The sequence below is a fragment of the Paroedura picta genome, chromosome 6, assembly GCF_049243985.1.
Source record: "Paroedura picta isolate Pp20150507F chromosome 6, Ppicta_v3.0, whole genome shotgun sequence".
NCBI lineage: Eukaryota > Metazoa > Chordata > Lepidosauria > Squamata > Gekkonidae > Paroedura > Paroedura picta.
Window position 1 is genome coordinate 31,189,957 of NC_135374.1, and position 19,360 is coordinate 31,209,316.

Here is a 19,360-nt window from a genome sequence, read left to right on the forward strand (position 1 = left end):
CCCATGTGGTAGCGGGAAATACCACAGCAACATGACACAGATCAAGTACCAGGCAGCAGCCCGGTTTGATGACCTTCGTACTGAAAAGGTCCTACTGTTTCTCATAATCATTTTTAAAATATGGTTCAGTTTTATATATTCGTACCTAACAACTTCGCACCTAACAACAACAACTTCGCACCTAACAACAAACCATAATTATTGCTGCTGTTCTTCTGTTGTAGGTAATTGTTATCGTCAGTACCTTGGTGTGCACATTCTTTTAATGAGAACCAGCTTGATATAGTGGTTAAGAGCAGTGGCTTCTAATCTGGTGAGCTGAGTTTGATTCCTGCTCCTCCACATGCAGCCAGCTGGGTGACCTTGGGCTTGTCACAGTTCTGATAGTGTTGTACTCACACAGCAGTCCTGTCAGAGCTCTCTTAGCCCCACCTACATCACAGGGTGTCTGTTGTGGCAAGAGAAAGGGGAGGTGATTGTAAGCCACTTTAAACTTCCTTTGGGGAGTGAAAAGCAGGGTATAAAAACCAACTCTTCTAGTGATATATTTGTGATATAAGTTGGATCTTCTTTCATTATGTTGATAGTTAATGAAACAAGACTGGGTATATGTAGGGGTCTCCGTGCTATAAGTGGGTATTGGGCTTAGAAGAATGGTGTTCGGGCTGTGAGTGTTCTCTTGGGTTGTGATATAAACTTCAAGTTGATCAGGAGGGATTTTGCCCCCTAAGGACTAACTTCTTAATCTGCTTCAGAGTTTATTTTTCGTTTTACCATGTGTACAGTCTATAGAATCAAAGCCCCTAAAATGTTATCAGTCTTAAGCAGATGGCCTTTCTAGTCTACTGGAGAACTCAGTAAACATTCTCCCTACCCTTATTTTGTTAAGAATCTAAAGTTGTTCAAATGCCTTTCAACCTGCTGCATATAATTTCTAAATTGAAACTACTTGAAAAAGAACAATAAAAAATCACTGGAAAATTTGGTCTTAGATCTTGAATGTTATGATTTTATCATCTTCAATAAAATCTACAAACTTATCAAATATTAAAATTGAAAATTGTTCTGTCATTTAAAATTCTGCACTGAATAAACTTCAGTGTAGAGATGATGGGTGCAAGTTGTTTCTTGTATTTATCACATTTTTAAATACTGTATTTCATATTTCCTCACTTCAATAACAATGTCACCTTTTTAACAATAGGCTTGTTTTCAGTGGATAGTCAGCCCCTTTCTGCTAAACCCAGTGTGTCAGGTTAGAAATATTAGTTAAACAACATACAAATTACATATAATTCTTTGAGAATATGTATATGAATGAGCACGCCTACCTCCAATTTTTAAGCTTCAAGTTGCATGAAAGATATTATTTCCAAGGGAAATTTATATAAATATATAGCTAAGCCTTTACTGCACATCTGTAGCAGAATCTATTACATTGTTTGGATTCCATTCTTCATCTTCTCTAGAGAGCTCAATATGATGTGTGACTCAAAATTAATCTTTCTTCTATCTTGTTTGATGTCCAGTCTCAGATGACCCTACATAGCTTCTGAGATCCCGCAAGATCAGTGTATCTTATATATAGTCAGATTATATGTAATTTATTTAGAAATAAGTAAATCAGTCATCAGCTAAGGCAAGCACAATATTGTTTTAATTTCCCTTGACTGAAATTCTATGTTCTTTGAGTTTGTTAGATTTATTAACTTGGTTAAATAAAGCTCTGTGTCCTTATCTTGGACAGTACTTAGAAACTCCCTATACTTGACACTGAGAATCCATAATCATATTTCCAAATATGTATTTTAACAGGAAAACCCAGCTGTAACATTGCTTTGATATATAAAAAAAAAGCTTCTGTAGCTTTTTCCATGTGCCATTTCTGGATTTAAAATACCCATCCATATTACTACAAAGAGCAATAATAAATACAACCATCTGCCTTATGTCTATCCTTTTTTCTGTAGTAAGACTTAAGGCAAGTAGGATGGGAGATATTTGATTTGGAGAATGGTATGGGGAAAAGATTAACCTTCCCCACTTTCCCCAGAAGCCTAGGCAAGCATATTGGATTCCCCTGTGGTTATGTGGTTTTTTCAGCCAGAGTACTAGGGGGTAGAGCCTCTTGTGGTGCAGAGTGGTAAGGCAGCAGACATGCAGTCTGAAAGCTCTGCCCATGAGGCTGGGAGCTCAAGGTTGACTCAGCCTTCCATCCTTCCGAGGTTGGTAAAATGAGTACCCAGCTTGCTGGGGGGTAAATGGTAATGATTGGGGAAGGCACTGGCAAACCACCCCGTATTGAGTCTGCCATGAAAACGCTGGAGGGCGTCACCCCAAGGGTCAGACATGACCCAGTGTTTGGACAGGGGATACCTTTACCTTTTTACTAGGGGATACTTGAATTTAGTTGCCAGCAGCATCATATGTAACTTATTCTTGACTGATCTTATGAATGTAAGAACGTTAAAAAAAAGCCCTGCTGGATCAGACCAGTGGTCTATCTAGTCCAGCATCCCATCTCACACAGTGGCCAGCCAGTTTCTCTGGAGTTCCAAGAACAGGCCATTGAGGCCAAGGCCCTCTCCTGATGTTGCCTGTAGATACTGGCATTCAGGAGTTTACTGGCATATTAAGTTACTAGGGACCAAGACTATTGTATTCAGGAATACAACAGTCACTAGATTAGGGGGTGGAGTGGAAGAACTCTGTGAATGGGCTCCCCCTTCCAGGACCTGAAAGGCTACAGGCAGCTGCAGCAGGGGAAGCTGCAGCAGGGGAAGCCCCCTCACCAACAGGGGAAGCTCTCACATGGCAGGGATCTGCAGCTTCCAAGCCTCAGAGAGAAGTGGAAGGATGAGGGGGTGGTCAGGGGTGGGGGACGGAAGGTGATTGGCTGGCCACTGGACAAACAGGCAAGCTGGTTGGAGGAGGAGGCACTCAGGTGTGGGACAGCCGTCCAGAGTGGGTGTTAAAGGCTGAATGGAACTTAAGCCATGAGACACACTCCTCCTCCAAGCCCTTACCAGAAATATATAGTGGAACAGATGACCATGCAAGGGTAATTGGATGGTCAGAGATTAATTGGAAACTGGAAGAGTTTCATTGGGTATTCGAGCTAGATTTCTCAATATAAGTATTCCCTACTATGAAGCATTAATGGTTCATCTAATCTAGCACCCTGTTTCATACAGAGGCTAACTAGTTATCCTTGAAACCCCACAAGCAAAACATATTGCCCTTTGGTATTATAATTCAGATGGACACCAGTGGTTCCTTTGGTATCATGGCTAGTAACCATCTATGGACCTATATTTTTTTGTTGAATCTATTTAATCCCCATTTATATCTATGTCAATGAACATGACTACATCTGCTTCCAGTGAATGACCAACAACATTTGTGGCAGAGCATATGCTTAATGAAGAACTTAATTTTGTCCATTCTGACTTTATTGTACAAAAACTGTATGTCTATCTTTAATTGTTGTGGTTTTTTGGTAGCTCAACTATATAATGACTGCTGAATGACCTTGGTCTATATGCTTTTTAATTTTTATAGTAAACTCCAAGAGGTTAATACAAGGGACTTTCTTTTGCAGAAGACATGCTGAGCTCCTCTCAGCTTTGTTCCTCCGTTTTTAAAAACTATTTTACCTAAAACAACTCTAGGTAAATTTGAATCTGTGGGCAATAGGTAAATTGGAGGAATAGATAATGAAGAGGGGATCTTACTTTCGGAAAAGACATTGTGGGTCCATCTCTTAGGCTTATTACAAATGAACAGCTTACTGAAGAGAATTTGAGCATTAAACCTTTAAGATTGACTTGGGATTCAGCGCATCATTCTTTCTTCTCTGGAGTATTTATTCTGCAATCACACACAAAAAATACATTTTTTTCTCAGTTGGAGTGAGAATGTAACTTGTGGGTGTGTGAGGGGGTGGCATCCAAAGTTTTTTTTTTATATGCAATTGCTCTATCTTAGCTTTGCAGTAGTGTCAAGTAAGCATCTTCTATGTAAATCCTTGTGATTCCTTGAATGAAATGGAACACAAAGGAATGCAGGGAAAGTGGGTTTTTTTAAAGGTGTAGAGTGGACAGAACAACCTTGATGTGTGCAGGGGAGTGAAGTTCAAGGGACAGCAAAGGGGTTGAGAAATCTAAGAGAATATATATGCTGTTGAAGGGAAAAATCATCACAAAATCACTCTCAGAAAACCTTGGAAAACAGCAACTAGAAAGCGAACTAAACTCTGGTGGGAGGAATCAATGCAGAATGAAAAAGAAACACCAGTGAAGATGCCTGGCAAAAGTGAGGGAAAACACCTGTGCATAATATGCCTTAGATTAGAAAAAGTCTGTGTTCAGAGGCAATTTACTGCTGAACTCTAAAGCTAAGGGGAAGCATACTGCAGTTATTGAGTGCTGAGGGGAAGCCACTTTAGGTATGCTCAGAAGTTTCTTTCTTCAGTAATACTTAGCTCTGCTACTGAAATAGACTTCTGGTGTGAATTTTTGCCGCAGATTGTCATTATACAAGGAGAACTTTAGAAAATACAGCTTGTTTTTGCTGAGAAAGATAGGTGATTGGATTGTTGCATGGAAGGGACTGTGTGTTCTCGTTTTATAGCTTGCAGAGGCAATTGCCATTACCACTTAGGAGGGATTGTCTCCTGTATGTTGGTGCCTGCTGTAACTCCAGCAAATGACACCTATAAACAAAGTCTTTTCCTTTGGAACTCTTGATGTATTCATATGTAAATTTATGTAGATTTAATTGATTTATTAAAATAACTAGAAGATCTTTAATTTGGTTATAGCCTTAATCCTCTTGCTTAGTTATGGTAGTTCTCTAGTTATATTCAGGTAAGTAAATGAGTTTACAAATTTCCCATCCTAAGAGCAATTGCATTTATATGGATTTTTGTGTTGGCTGTCTTGGTGTGTGATTCCTGCAAGAATCTAGCTGGAATGTGAGGCCAATCAACAGAGCTATACAATTTCTGCATTGAGAGCTGCATGGGAAATGTACGATAAAGTAAAAGACTGTACCTAATCTTCATTTTTGTTGAGTGTAATTAACATAATTTATGTATCCTTTTCAGGGACACGATTGATAATATTGTTTAGATACTGTTACCTCAAATGTGGGAAAAAAGACTTTGCCTTGAAAAATTGTGACACATGTATAGAAACCAGAGGCTTTTAAAAATTGAATGTGTTTGGATTTTTGCTTGCCTCATTGTTTTTAGTTCTCCGGTATTTTGTGGTGTTATTTCTTTTTTAAATCCCGCATTTGCAAGGATGGAGTTCTCATATCTGCTGCTGAACAAAAAGCTGGGAACCTCAAGAGTCCAATAAACTGAATAAAAATGTCCACATGTGGTGTGTACCTTTGCCATTATGATGTAGCTGTGAGAGAGCTGGACTAGGATTTGGGAATCCCAGATTTAAAATGCTGCCCTGACATGGCAGAACATTTGGACCAGTCATTCCCTTTTATCCCCGCCTCCCTCACAGGGTAAAAGGGTAGAGGAGAGAACAATAAAGTTGCTTTCAATGCTCATTGGGAAGAAAAGTGGGATATAAATACCTTATCAAATTTTAAAAAAGCATCTTACCCCATCCCTAGACCTAAACATTCTGCCATCAAAACCTAAGAGAATGGCTTAAACGTTCATCTAGAAAGATAGTCGCTTTGATGTAGCATTTGGTTATTAATGAGGTCCTGTTTTTACTGAGTTATGATTGTTTTCCTAGTAAAAGTGAAAACTTTACACATTTCAGCTCAAGATGTATTCTGCTAAGCCTCCCACATTTATACCCATCTTCCTGGCAGACTTCCCAAAATATGTTTGGGTTAAGGTATTACACATTACATTTGATGAGGCTTTAGCGTTCCCTCTTGCTCACTTCAATCTTTATTTCTGTTTGCTCTTATAATTTACAGTTAATGAAAGTTCTAAGTTTACCTTTGTTTTTGTTGGCTTCTGTACAAGAGACCTCCAGACCTTACAGTCTTCTATTGAAATGGAAAACAGAATTAGGAAAGGCAAAACCTAACTGAACGGCTCCATTTTTAGAAAGATGTTCATCAGTTTTAATGTGGTGTTTTTGGCAGAACACTACAAGCCTTGTTACATACGGCATAATCATATCTTTTAGCAAGTTTCTGTGAGAAGGATGTTGGCCAATATATATATCATCTAGTGACTCCCATAATTCAAATGCTGTCTTACCCTGGCACAACATTTGGGCATTTCAGCTTTCCTGAGTTATGTGGCACAAATTCTCCCTTTTGGTTGACTAGAGAGATTCTGCTGCTGCAGAACTGATTCATGGGTGTCTCTACTAATCTACTAATCTGGTAGATGTAGAAGTACTAGCATGATCTGTAGATGAAATCACTGATACTTCCTGGAGTGGGCAAGATTTTCCCCTTGGGTATGCATCTGACCTCCTAGAAAAGAGACTGGGGGAAAATTATGGACCTGCTTCAGGCCTTCTTGATCTAACTTTTGTAGGGCCCAAACAGAAGTGCATCTTCAAAGTTCAAATAGAGTAGAAGAAGGCTGCACATCTAGTTCCAGCCATCAAATGTACATTGCAGGATCCCGCAGCTTCACTTTGCTTCTGGGCTATGTAGAAGAGGCTTAATAGATGGACTAAACATTCTTTTCCTTTTATGTATGGTCTCAAAGCAAATTGAGGATGCAGGAACCTGAAGTTTGCATTGATTATGACCATAATCTACTGATTGAATCCTTAATTCTCCCACATTCTGATTTCTTTATTCATGTTTGTTGATGTCATTTGCCTTTTTCCTTGTTTGGCAAATACACTGAAATGCCTTTTTATTTCATAATATTTATATCCTGTCATTCTGCTGTCACAAGGGCCATCAAGGTGGCCAGCCAATTAAAAATACACGATAAAACCCCATTTAAAGAGCCATTAAAATACCCCCCCTCCCAAAAAAACCCTACATATCAATAAGACAATTAAAGGCAGAACCCATCCAAAAGATTCATTTATTTAGGACTCATAGCTGGATCATAGTTGGGTCCTGCTATTATCCAACCACTCCACTAACCAAAATTTGGTACCTTCATCCAACATAAGTGGCTCTTCTTTTGGAGGATGACGGGAATGTCTTCACTTGGAGGAAGGCTCTTTAGAAAACTGTTGAATCCAACCCAGTATCTTTCAATCCTGATTCCTGTATCTGCTACTTTTGTTGCTATAGGAAAGGCAAGAGGATGTTTCTGGGTGAACTGTTATTCTTCTTGCCCTACTTCTAAGTCATAAGTGAAGGTGAAAGATTGAACATGTTCTTCCATCATGACATATATGCATTCCTCCCTGTTGCACAAGATCTGATTGTGGCAAGAAAGGAAGCATTAATTGTCCCCACTTTGTTGCCGTTACTACATGTGATCTGGTTTTAATAGATGAATGCACTCTGCAGTGTACAATGGGCAGTGTACAATGAACATTTACTCCTTTCAAATTCATGGAGGAGACCATAGCTTTAGAGAGAGGGTCTAAAAAGTATTCCTTTAGACCAGTGGTCCCCAACCTTTTTATCACTGGGGACCGGTCAACACTTGACAATTTTACTGAGGCCGGGGGGGGGGGGTAGTCTTTTGCCATGGGATGTCACCACCACTGCCTGAGCCCCTGTTACACTTGCTTTCCTGCGGGCGACTCTGCCAGCAGCAGCTGCGCAGTGCCACGCCGAGGGGGAGATCCAGTCATGGTGGCCGCTGGAGAGCACCAAAGGTGAGCAGAGTGGCGGGGCAGCCGCTGAAGCAGCAGCTGGGGAGGAGGACGAGGAGGAGCTACGGCCTGGTACTGACTGATCTACGGACCGGCACCGGTCTCCAGACCGGGGGTTGGGGACCACTGCTTTAGACTTAAAGGAAGTGTCGTGGATTCATCTACTGTTCCTAACCTTTATAGGCCTCCTTTGCTGCTTTCCCTTTCTAGCTGGACAAAAAACAACAAAGTAAAGTGGTTGTTTGCCTACTGACTCAATTTAATATTCAAGGAGGTGTCCATTATATTTGAAAAACTATAAGCTTATTCCTTAGGGTCCACAAACAACAACTATAGCATTTATGGTTTTGAAGCCTTTGGACACAGATATCAATGTTGCCTAGGTATGGGCAGCTATCTCCTGACTTGTGACGGTCCTTCAAGAGTAATAGGCATTAATCCAACAAATGATAGTTTGCTGAACTGGTTCTTCATTCTGTCAGTGCATCTCTTAATTTCAAGGTATGTTCAGTACCTTAAAAAAGGCATCAGTAAATATAAGCAATTACCAAACTCCAAGGCTATGTGGAAGCACTTGTGTATAGTTTGAAATCAACAGTCTTTTTTGGCAACTCTGTATTTGCCAGTATGCTTTAGCACAGTGGTCCCCAATCTTTTTATCACTGTGACTGGTCAACGCTTGACAATCTTACTGAGGCCTGGGCGGGGGGTAGTCTTTTGCTGAGGGACGTCACTGCTGCCGCCTGAGCCCCTGCTCCACTTGCTTTCCCGCTGGTGCCCCTGACTTCCCACCGCCCGCTAGGCGGCACTGCCAGCAGCAGCTGCTCAGTGCCACGCCGCGGGGGAGCCCCATCCATGGTGAGCCAATGGCAGAGTGGCAAGGCAGCCCCTGAGGCAGCAGCCGGGGAGGAGGACGAGGAGGAGCCGCGGCCTGGTACTGACTGATATACAGACCGGGACCAGTCTCCAGACCAGGGGTTAGGGACCGCTGTTTAGCACATTAAATGAAAAATATCAAATTGGGTAGGAGAACGCTCCATATCATGATGCAAAATTCTTTTGATGAAATTCGAGAATTTAAGTTATGCATAATTGTATATAGTTTATTCTAACTATTTTACAGTATTCTATGTAAACCACCCAGAGCCGCATGGAAGGGTAGTATAAAAATCCAAATAAATAAATAAATAAGTTTCCCTGATACATGCAGTTATCCAGTCCCAACACTCAGGAAGTCTAGAAGCAGGTGTCCCCCCCCTCCCCTTCCCCACTGGATATTCTTTACACATCACTGGAGAACTAATACAGCTTTACAGTTTGGTTCCTATGGTTTTGCGGCATCTGTTCAATGCAACAGCTTCAGTAAAGCACCTTTTTAAAGCGCATTGTATGTCTTAACAGTTTGTTATAAATCAGCAGCACTTTCTTTAAAGAGCACAGCATCCAAACACGCTGCTTTCAAGCATTTAAGATGTTAATGGGTTTTGAGGACTGGAACTGATCTTGTATAGCAGAAGCTTTTAATGCCAAGATGAAATGGGCTATGTATAGCGACTTCAGCTGTGTTTTCTCTTGCATGGTGGTGATCAGAAGAAGTCTCCATGTTGAAAAAGTTTTATAAGGAATCAGTAGCTTTGGGAACGGTGGAGCTGTTAGTTAAAGGGTGGCAGTGAGGTTTTGTCCTTTAAATGTGCCAGGAAGCCATCGCCTAGCGTTCCTTATACTTCTTTCCAGTGTATTATTTTCAACTTCTAGTGTGGCTAGAAGTCTCTTCCCTCCTCTGTCTCTTTCATTGTCCCAGTTCACTGAGCATGACAAGCATGCGGAAACATATCACTCCTGCTGCAGGGAAATGGGACATATACTGGAAAAATGAGTACTAGAGGGATATTGTATCCTAGCATTCCTCTTCCTTTCCTTGGTTACAGTTTGGGAACAGATTTGCAAGAGACAACTGGAGCATTTGGTTGGTATAGAGTCTATTATTTTTCCTTTCTTTATGCATGCACAGAAGCATGTAGGATTCAACCTTTCCCTTCAATTGTGATTCTGATGTCAGTTGTAATAAAAGAATGTGAGACTATTTAAAAAAATATTTTGGCAAGTTTGGAGAACATAAGGTAGCTTCTCCCAGCACATTTATTGTTTTAAGCATAGCAAAAATGTTAAGAAGGCAGTCCAATGGCTACCTAATTTACAAATAAATATTTAATTCTGAATTACCTTTGGTGAGTTATTTAATCATGTATTTTCCTGTTTCTCCCCCTTCCCCTAGTGGAGATGGAGACTGAATTGTCAGGGCTAGGGAATATATATTTATAGAATATATACATTTAATGTACTTTAAACTTATTTTGAAAGTCATGATGCCTTTATTTCAAGGCCCTTCTTTTATCTAAAATGAAGACCCTTTGAATTATTTTCAGCAAAGAATGTAAAAACTTGCTAAGAAAAATGTGTTTATTTTATTTTATTTATTGTATTTATTTATTGTATTTATATACCGCCCTCCCCGAAGGCTCAGGTATGGGTTTTGTAAAAAAAATGGACATAGGTAATTTTATTCTCAAAAACTATGAACATTTTGGAGGAAAAGGATGGAGTATGTGTGTAAAACATGTTTCATATTACCAGCCTTTCGGGCCAAGGTAGGCGTGATGCTGAACATCTGTGAGCTGCTTGTTTAGATGCAGGTCTGTCCTCATCATGTATAAAACTGGACACAGCAGTTAAATCAATCCTTCTCTCTCTTCTTTTCCCTCAAATATAACTATGGCTACTATTAGACTTGATAAAGAAAAAGTAAGACAACTTCTCTTTTGTCCTTAAATGTCAGCAAATTCATTTGTTTAAACCTGGATCTGTATCAACTAAGGGAGATGTTAAAAATGAAAGAGTTGTGCTAATTTCCTATGCTCCTGCCAGTTACCTCCCCTCCTAGACATTTTTTCTGCAAGTTTGTCTAGGAGCCCAATGGGCAATGCATGTGACAGATAAGAGTGGGAAGATTGAACACCCCTGTGAGTGTTTGTAAAATGAGGTATCCTATCACACACTTTATACCTGATGGTACAGGATGGATTTATATAAATGATGCTTTGTTGCCACACATAGCGTAAGCCTCAGTTCACTGGTTGATCATATTTCTTTTCCATTGCTGCACTACCTTTATACCAGCAGCTGTCATGGGAGACTTGCCCTCGTTCTCTGGCATCTGATGAGGATTCTAAACAGGATGGTTGCTAAACGTCGACTTAGAGATTAGAAGCTGGCCCAGTTTACAGAAAGGATGCTGAGCCAATTCATATCCAAAGTGTCTGTTCAGTTTACTGCATGCAGTACGTTGTTTCCCGGTCTTTGTTTTTTTGCCAGCAAGCTGGTGATTTTTTTTTTTCTTTTCCAAATCTTGACCTGCATAGCAAAGAAAAGGATGGTGGTGGAGATGTTTACAGGAATGATTCCATAGTTTTCTAAGCAACCTTTGCAGCAGCATTGGATGGTTTTGTAATAGCCGGTTGTATATTTTTTTTAATCGGTATTCATCAGTTCCTGTAGTACATTACGCTTCTCAAGTCTCGGGAAATCATTCCAAGGAAGATGGTGAATATTAATAATAATTAAAGGTAAAAGAGAAGGAAGTACAGTACTGTGGCAATCAAATTGATTGAAGCACAGGCAATATTCAGGTGCACTGTCAAGCCCCATTTGAATGTAGCAAGGACACAATTACTTACACTGGATTCTCATGAGTAATAATAGTATGCCTACAGAGCACCCACTTAGGTTAATGTGGTAATACAGCCTATATAGGAGAAATGGCCCAGTTTTAACCTGACATTAGATTTGGGGAGCATCATGCTGGCACGTTCCTTGTTACCTGCTCAGCATCACTTAGAAACTGACCCTTGGTGGATGTTGTTCTAACATTACAAAGATTCATAGTTTTGTGATTCTCCAGCTCTCTGCATCCATATCTGATGTCTTCAGGATGCCAATAATAACAGCTAACTTGTTTGTGTCACAATAATTCAGTTTGAAGTTAAGAGCAGTGCGAGTTGTGTACATCTTAGCCTTCAAATTCTCTGCCTTATAAATGACGAGCTCCTCTCTCCCTCTTCATTTGAAGTTTTAAGGCAGAACTGCTAGTGACCCACTTTTGCTAACAGTTCTCTTAACTAACCTCTGTACTCAATCATACATTTTCCCCCTCTTCCACCCACTGTCTGTCTAGCTTGGTTTAAAAATTTTATATATGTACTTTTAAAAAATTGATTAGTTGGAGAGCTGCCCGTTCTTCTGTGCTGTATAATAAGGATTTTAAAAAACTGAACACTGAATTCTGTATAGTGTAATTAAAACTGACCCAGATTTGGACCTGAGAACACCAGGACTTAGCCAAACTTGCCATGAGCTGAGTTCTGATGGCAGATGGGAACTAATGAGGACACACTATACTCCAGAATTTCCCAGCTGCTTGGCTCCTTTTTTTGTACAAACAAGGTTTGGAGTGAAGTCCTGATCCCGAGAGTATGTTCAGCAAATGTGCTGCACCCAGTATTTTGGGAAGCAAGGCAACACTGACAGCCTGTTTGAAAGAATTTTTGAGGCCTAAGTTCCAAAGGGCTTTTCAATATAATCGAATGCTAATACAGATGCAACACAGAATAGTTGCCTTCCTCTTCCCCTCCACACCGTAAAACAGCTTCAAGCACTGCTTCGATTTCATGTGTCTCCACAACAAAGTCATGCTTTAATAGGGTGTGCCAATATTTGGATGTGTGGGTTCCTTAACCTATAGGTTTCTTCATCTGGTTCATGGTCCTAGGACTCTTCAGGCAGATGTAATTGAATCAGGCTGAAGCAGCTGTAGCTGGCATGTGGTCTCTCAGATTGCTAGCACCTGCTTATTTTTTTGTAACTCACTAGAGCAAAACTAGTGCCAAAACCAGCATTGGTCTTGGAGCAGATAGAGCTCTCCACATCTTATATCCCATTCCCCTTCCAACCCAGCCACGTAATTACTGGTGCCTGCGTTAATAATTCTGGTAGTGAGCAGGGACAGGTTTATGCAGCTTCATGTCCAAGGCTCCCTTTAACAAGTGCTCTGCCAATACTGGCACTCCTCTTCCTAAGCAATAAGTGACAGGCTTAATACTGATCAGGTGCTCTGGATTGCTTCGCCCTTTTTTGAAAACTGGGCAATCCAAGACTTGTTGTGTCCAATGTAGAATTACAGGCACTGAATTTATTTGCTGCTTGAACAGCCTTGCTGGCACATGTGCGTGTGTGTACTTGGGAGTCTTAATATCTAACAAATAGAATGCATGCTTCCTGAAAAGGGCTGTAGTCCTGTGTTAAAGAGATTATAGCTTTTTCCTTAACTGTGTTCTTCACACAATCCAAGTGTTAATGGGTGAGTTTTTGACAGTAAATGAGAAATGCTCATAGGACTACAGCATAAGCTATGGATTCACTAGTCCCTGGTTTGAATCTCCTCTGCCATACTGAACTACAGAAAGCCAGCCTCCTCTCTGCCTCTGCAGTATGGCGTTACAGTGCTCATCTAATTTACAGGACTGCTGCAAGAATTGCAAAGCATTATGTGACCTGCTTGAAATGAAGCTCTCCATCAGTACTGACATGTTATCTCTCACTGAATTATTTGGTTTTTATATACAGCCGTTTGCCCCATCAGTTGTAGTCAGGTTTGTTCAGTTAAACTCACTGAGCCTTTAGGTCAAATATTTCAGCAAAAGTAATGATGAAAATTCGATTGCTATATACTTAATCTGGACTATTTGTTTAGATGCAGTCCTAGCTTGGTGTAGTGGTTAGGAGTGCAGACTTCTAGTCTGGCATGCCAGGTTTGATTCTGCACTCCCTCACATGCAGCCAGCAGGGTGACATTGGACTTGCAACAGCAATGAAAGCTGGTCTGACCAAGCAGTAATATCAGGGCTCTCACAGGGTGTTTGTTGTGGGGAGAGGAATGGGAAGGTGGCTGTAAACCGCTTTGAGCCTCCTTCGGGTAGAGAAAAGCGACATATAAGAACCAACTCTTCTTCTTCTTCTTCCTCTTCTTCTTCCTCTTCTTCTATTGGTCAGCTAACACTCCTGTGCCAGAAGAAGCCTTCTGACAATGCAAGAGACTTCTGTTGGTGGAAGAAAGTTTTGTGCCTGTGGAGGGTTCCTTTTGCTAGATGAATTTGCTGCCATTAGTTGAGAGGAATGGTAGGATATGAGCCAATATTTCTAAAAAAATTGTTGTAGGCATAGTGTTTTATTTGCTAGGGTTTCAGTAGGGCTTAGGACAGGGATTTATGGAGGTTTTATTTTATCATGTATAGTTTTAATTCAAAATCATAAACTGCCTTGAGCCACAAGGGAAAATGGGGTGTACATTTTAAATAAATACATGAATGTATATTTCTAATTCTTCTAATTTCTGAAATTAACAACAAACCAAACTAAAATATGCTCAAATGCATTCAACAGACAACAGGAGCAGATATGGAACAAGTAATAGAAATAGCCACAAAACATGCTGCTTTGAATTGGAAAAAAATAATCCATAATCAAGTTTGGACTTTGCTAGATTTCTTTGTGGCCGGGATTCCATAATTTAGAACCAGCTACTTTTGGTGCATGAGAAGCAGTAGGATACTCAGCATGTCATAGTGATGAGTGCTGGACAAGGATTTGCGAGGTTCAGGTTCGAATCCACATTCTGCCCTGGATAAAATGTACATGAAGAAAATGTTGTAAGCTGTTTGGGATCCCTGTTGGTGAGAAAAGCAGGGTATAAATACAATATTCGCTGGCGTATAAGACTACTTTCCCCCCCTGAAAAACATGCCTCCAAGTGGGGGACTCATCCTATACGCCAGGTGCACTTCAGATGGGATAGACATAGCTGCCCATAGTGGCCCATAGTACTGTAATGTAATGTAACAAACTCTATATTTTGAGTGGAAATGTTGGGGGGTCGTCTTATACTCCCAGTCATCTTATACGCCAGCAAATACGGTAGCTAAATAAATTAAAATGCCCAGGGATCACTGGATTGTCCCTCCCATGAAGACCAAACTAGACATGATTCTGCCACCATTTTAAAGTCAAATGAGAGTTGGGCTATGCAGTGCCACAATTCTGTTGCAGATCCAGGTGCTCTTGTTCCCCTGCCTTTTCTAGTGAGGCTTGTAGGGGTAACCATTTTGGCACTGGGAAAGACAGTGGGGGGAATGAGCATATGGGCCTGCCATGATTTGGGTGATTTAAGAATGCTACAAATGCCAGATTCTGATTGAGCCTGTATTAAAATGGTGGCAGCATCTTCAGATCTGACCTCAGTACATAACCATGTTTAGTTTGGTCCTTAGATTCTAATGCAGCCAGTACAGAGTTTAGAGAGTATATGGAGTTTAATGTTTGAAGTCGATAGGAGGAACAGTGTAGCCCCTGATCTTAGATATAATGTGCTATGAAACCAGCTTCTGGCAATAGGATATGAGTTGAGAGATGGACCAGAACCAATGGGATGAAATTAATTCAAAAGAAATTCCATCTAAACATCTGGAAGACATTCCTGACAGCATAGTTTCTCAGTGAAACAGGCTTTCTTGGGAGGTGGTGGGTTCTCCATCTTTGGAAATTTTTAAACAGAGGCTGGATAGCCATCTGATGGAGAGGCTGATTCTGTGAAGGGTCCTGCAAAGTGCAGGGGGTTGGACTAGATGATCCAGGAGGTCCCTTCCAACTCTATTATTCTACAATTCATGTTTTTAGCCTGAATCAACAACCTTGGAGGAAGGCCCTGGCTTGTATGCCCTTTTGTTGGCCCTCTGAAGTAACTGGTTAGCCAGTGTGTGATAAAGGGTGTTGAACTAGAAGGCCCATAAGTTTAATCTAGCAGTCAGCTTCTTATGTTTTTATGAATACTTGACGATCTCTTATCCTTCAGTCCCCTTGATCCAGTGCTTATGTGCACATCTAGGGTAGAGTCTGTAGATGTAAGAGATGGAATATTACTCCAGCCCCAAATGGATGATAGCTTTTAAAAACTATATGACAATACAAAACTGCAATGAGAAGAGAAGAGCTGGTTTTTGGTACCCTGCTTTTTACTGCTCAGAGTCTCAAAGCAGCTTACAATCACCTACCCTTCCTCTCCCCACAACAGACACCCCATGAGGTAAGTGAGCTCTGAGAGAATTGTGACTGGCCTAAGGTGCATACATGTTTTTCAGATTACAGTTTGAAAAATGTCTTAAACACTAAAATAAATTTGGAAAGTGTGCCTTGGCAGTATATGGTTTTCCTATATTCCATTTGGAAAGCTCACCTGTGTTCTGGATTTCTTTTTCCATTGTCATCTGCATTCTCACTCACGTGCTCACACTGATACCAGCAATGAGCAACTGAAGAATACACAGTATACAAAAAGATAAGGGCAATAAATAAAAGTTCGCATTATCAATCCGGGAAGATTTTTTGCACTCATACAATGCATATAATTGAAAAAAGATTTCAGAACAGAAGCTTGTAATGTTTGCCAACATTTCTCATGTTCCTTTGTCCCCTTTTATTTCAGGCATTCGTTAAGTGGCATAATATAAGATGGTTTTGGTAACATTTCTTTGGAGTAATTATGGACAGAGATATTCATTGGAGGGGAATTCAAATGTAGAACACAACTTTATAGAGAACAAGATGAAAGTGCATAGTTTCCATTGGTTCTTTGGTTGAATAGACATGACAGACATTATAATGGAGAACATTAGGAAGAGGTTATCATGTTATTGCTACTCTGCTGCGAGCCTTCCATTCTGTTGAGTTTCATAATACAACTCCTTCTTCTTGAGGTGAATGTTTTGTTTTCAACCACCCACTGTCCATCTTGACAGTTTAGAATTCTGTTTCTGCATTCCCCTCCCTCCCTCCCTGCTCTGTCAATCAGAGGCCAACCCTTTCCTCAGTCTATACTTTTAAAAATCATTTTAGTTCTTTTTAGTACAGGGAATCATGTTAGTTTTTCATGCTGTTAATCCTTCTGTTGCTTTTAATCATAGAATCATAGAGTTGGAAGGGACCATATAGGCCATCTCGTCCAACTCCGTGCTCAGAGCAGGATCAACCTAAAGCATCCAGGATCAGTTTCTGTCCAGCCAGACGGCAAGTGAGGGAGAGGTCTACTTCCTTATGCAGCTGATTCTACTCCGAATGTGGAATTTATTCTCCTGATATTTATCCAGTACAGTTCTACAGATTGTTTAAACCCATTACTGCGGGTCCTATCCTTTGCTGCCAACAGGATCCGTTCCCTGCCCTCCTCTAAGTGACAACCTTTCAAATACTTAAAGACAGAAATCATGTCCCCTCTCAACCTCCTCTTTTCCAAGCTGAACATTCTCAAATCCCTCAGCCTTTCCTTACAGGGCTTGTCCCTCAGGCCTTGGATCATCCTTGTAGCCTTCCTCATAACTCTCCCAGTTTTGTCCATTTTCTTTCTGAAGTGAGACACAGTACTCCAGGTGCAGTCTGACCAATGTGGTATACAGCAGGACTGTATTCACCCACTTTACTGCCGCATCATACTCTCTGCTCATATATAGTTTATAGTTCACAGTTCACAAAGGAAACATTGTTGATCTAGCACAGCTTTTCTCAACCATTTTATCATTGAGAACATTTTTCAGGCTTCGAGAAACCCCAGAAGTGGTACAATCATGAAGAATATGATTGAGAAACATAGTTGTGTGCATGCCCACATGGGGCCCCTCCTCTTCTTACCTTATCCAGGCCCATCTTTGGCTATTTTGGGTGGGTGGGGGGAAACGGGTTGACATGACCATATATGGTCATACCATGATAAATGTTTAATATATTTTAAATATATAGAGAGACTTAATTAACTCCTACCCTTTCAGGGTCCTCAAGAAACCCCAGCATTTCACGAAACCCTGGTTGAGAAAGCCTAGTCTAGCACGAGACAAATCCGTGCTGACTTCCCTGAATCAACAAATTGTCTTTCAGATGTTTGCAGATCACTCCCTTTAAAATCTGCTCCTGCTGCTTCCCAGAAGGGGCAATTTAGCCTATCAGGTTGATACTTCCAGGATTCAAGACTTGGACCGACAACCAAACAACTGGGAAATAGGATTATAAATGATCAGGAGCTGTCACAAGTTGTACGAAAATATGGGATATTTTGCAATAATTCTTTATCAGGAAATGTGTTATATTGGGTTGTTCTCCCAGAGAGCCCATTTAGCCAAACAGTTCACTGAAAGGCAGTGAGTGGCCAAATAATCATTTCTTTCTGCTGCCAGTAGTTTCTGTCTATCCTACAGAAATAAATAGCTATCCAACAGAGAGCTGAGGGACCTGATGGAACCGTCAACATTCCGCAGGGCCTGTAAAATGGAGCTCTTCTGCCAGGTCTTCGAATGAGGTTGGGTTTGTTAAGACCAAATGGGCCCCCTCTGGTATGCTATTGCATCTGATGAACCCCTTTGTGGACAGTTGTGTGGAGGCTGGAGGATTTGCTTTCTGCCATCTTATGTTGGTGATGTTTATAGTGTCAGGGTTTTAAAGGGGATTTTATGGAGTGTTATTATATGATCTGCCTTGAGTCTAAGGAGGAAAACGGACTATGAATTGATTGAATAAATAAATAAATACCAAAGGATGAGTTTGCCGTTCTGTGTCATCAGCTGTCAAGGCCTTTTCACCTTTCATAAAATCTAGATGTAAAAGATTGTGTTAAAAGGAAGCTTTCTAAAGATAATATAATTGAAGGAATAAAGGTATGACACATATTAATTATACATCTTGACAAGTGCTCTGGAATTCTGTTTATTTAGTAAATTTTCCAGCCACAACAACCTTGTGAGTTAGGTAAAGCTTAGAGTGACTGCCTCAGTGAGTTTCATGGCCAAGTGGGGTTTTGAACCTTGAGTTGACTTCCATCTGCCTTCCACTCTGGCTGTCATTGTGCTGTTGAATCCTGAGTTGTTTTGAATACTTGTTATTAGTGACATCTCTGTAATCAAATTCTGTGGGCACTTTTGGAACAGTTTTGCTATCTTTGAACATTTGAAAGTGGAAACTTTGAACATCTGAATGTATCTCTTTTTCTTTCAAACAGATGTTTCATTAATGTGCCGTTCTAAGTATCTTTCTTCCTCATCTTCTAGGGAACTAGAGAGCTTAACAACTCTGCTGCTTCCTGCTTGTACTCTGACAACAGTTCCTTCTTGTTTTTACAAGTAGAGTTCAACCTTGCATCCCATCCTGTTGGTTCTCATGTGGCTACATGGTAAGCGTGTATTTGCTCTGTGTATTTCTGTAAGGTGAGGTCCTCACAGGCATTAGCAGACTCACAATAATAACATTTAGCACTGAAATCAGTATACTTCATGCCCATCCAAAATTGTTCAATCATTCCCCAGTTCTCATGGTAGGAAAAGGGTAGGCGTACCGAATTAGCATTGAAGTTGAGCTTCTGCATAAATTTTATATGAATGAACTAAAATATGTGACAGAATTAAATCCATCAGATCTAATAAAAGAAATAGAGG

At 40.5% G+C, this 19,360-nt stretch overlaps 1 protein-coding gene across 21 annotated transcripts in view; it reads left to right on the plus strand.

Annotated features, from left to right (window-relative positions):
- ZBTB20 (zinc finger and BTB domain containing 20) overlaps positions 1 to 19,360 on the plus strand; it is a 643,318-nt gene that overhangs the window by 158,654 nt on the left and 465,304 nt on the right. For 14 of the 21 annotated variants that reach the window (XM_077341935.1, XM_077341943.1, XM_077341936.1 and 11 more), the window contains one exon: positions 18,977 to 19,098. The exons of the other annotated variants lie outside the window; for them this stretch is intronic. The gene's annotated coding sequence lies outside the window, so the exon portion shown is untranslated. The remainder of the gene's footprint in view (positions 1 to 18,976; positions 19,099 to 19,360) is intronic. 21 annotated transcript variants of the gene reach the window in all.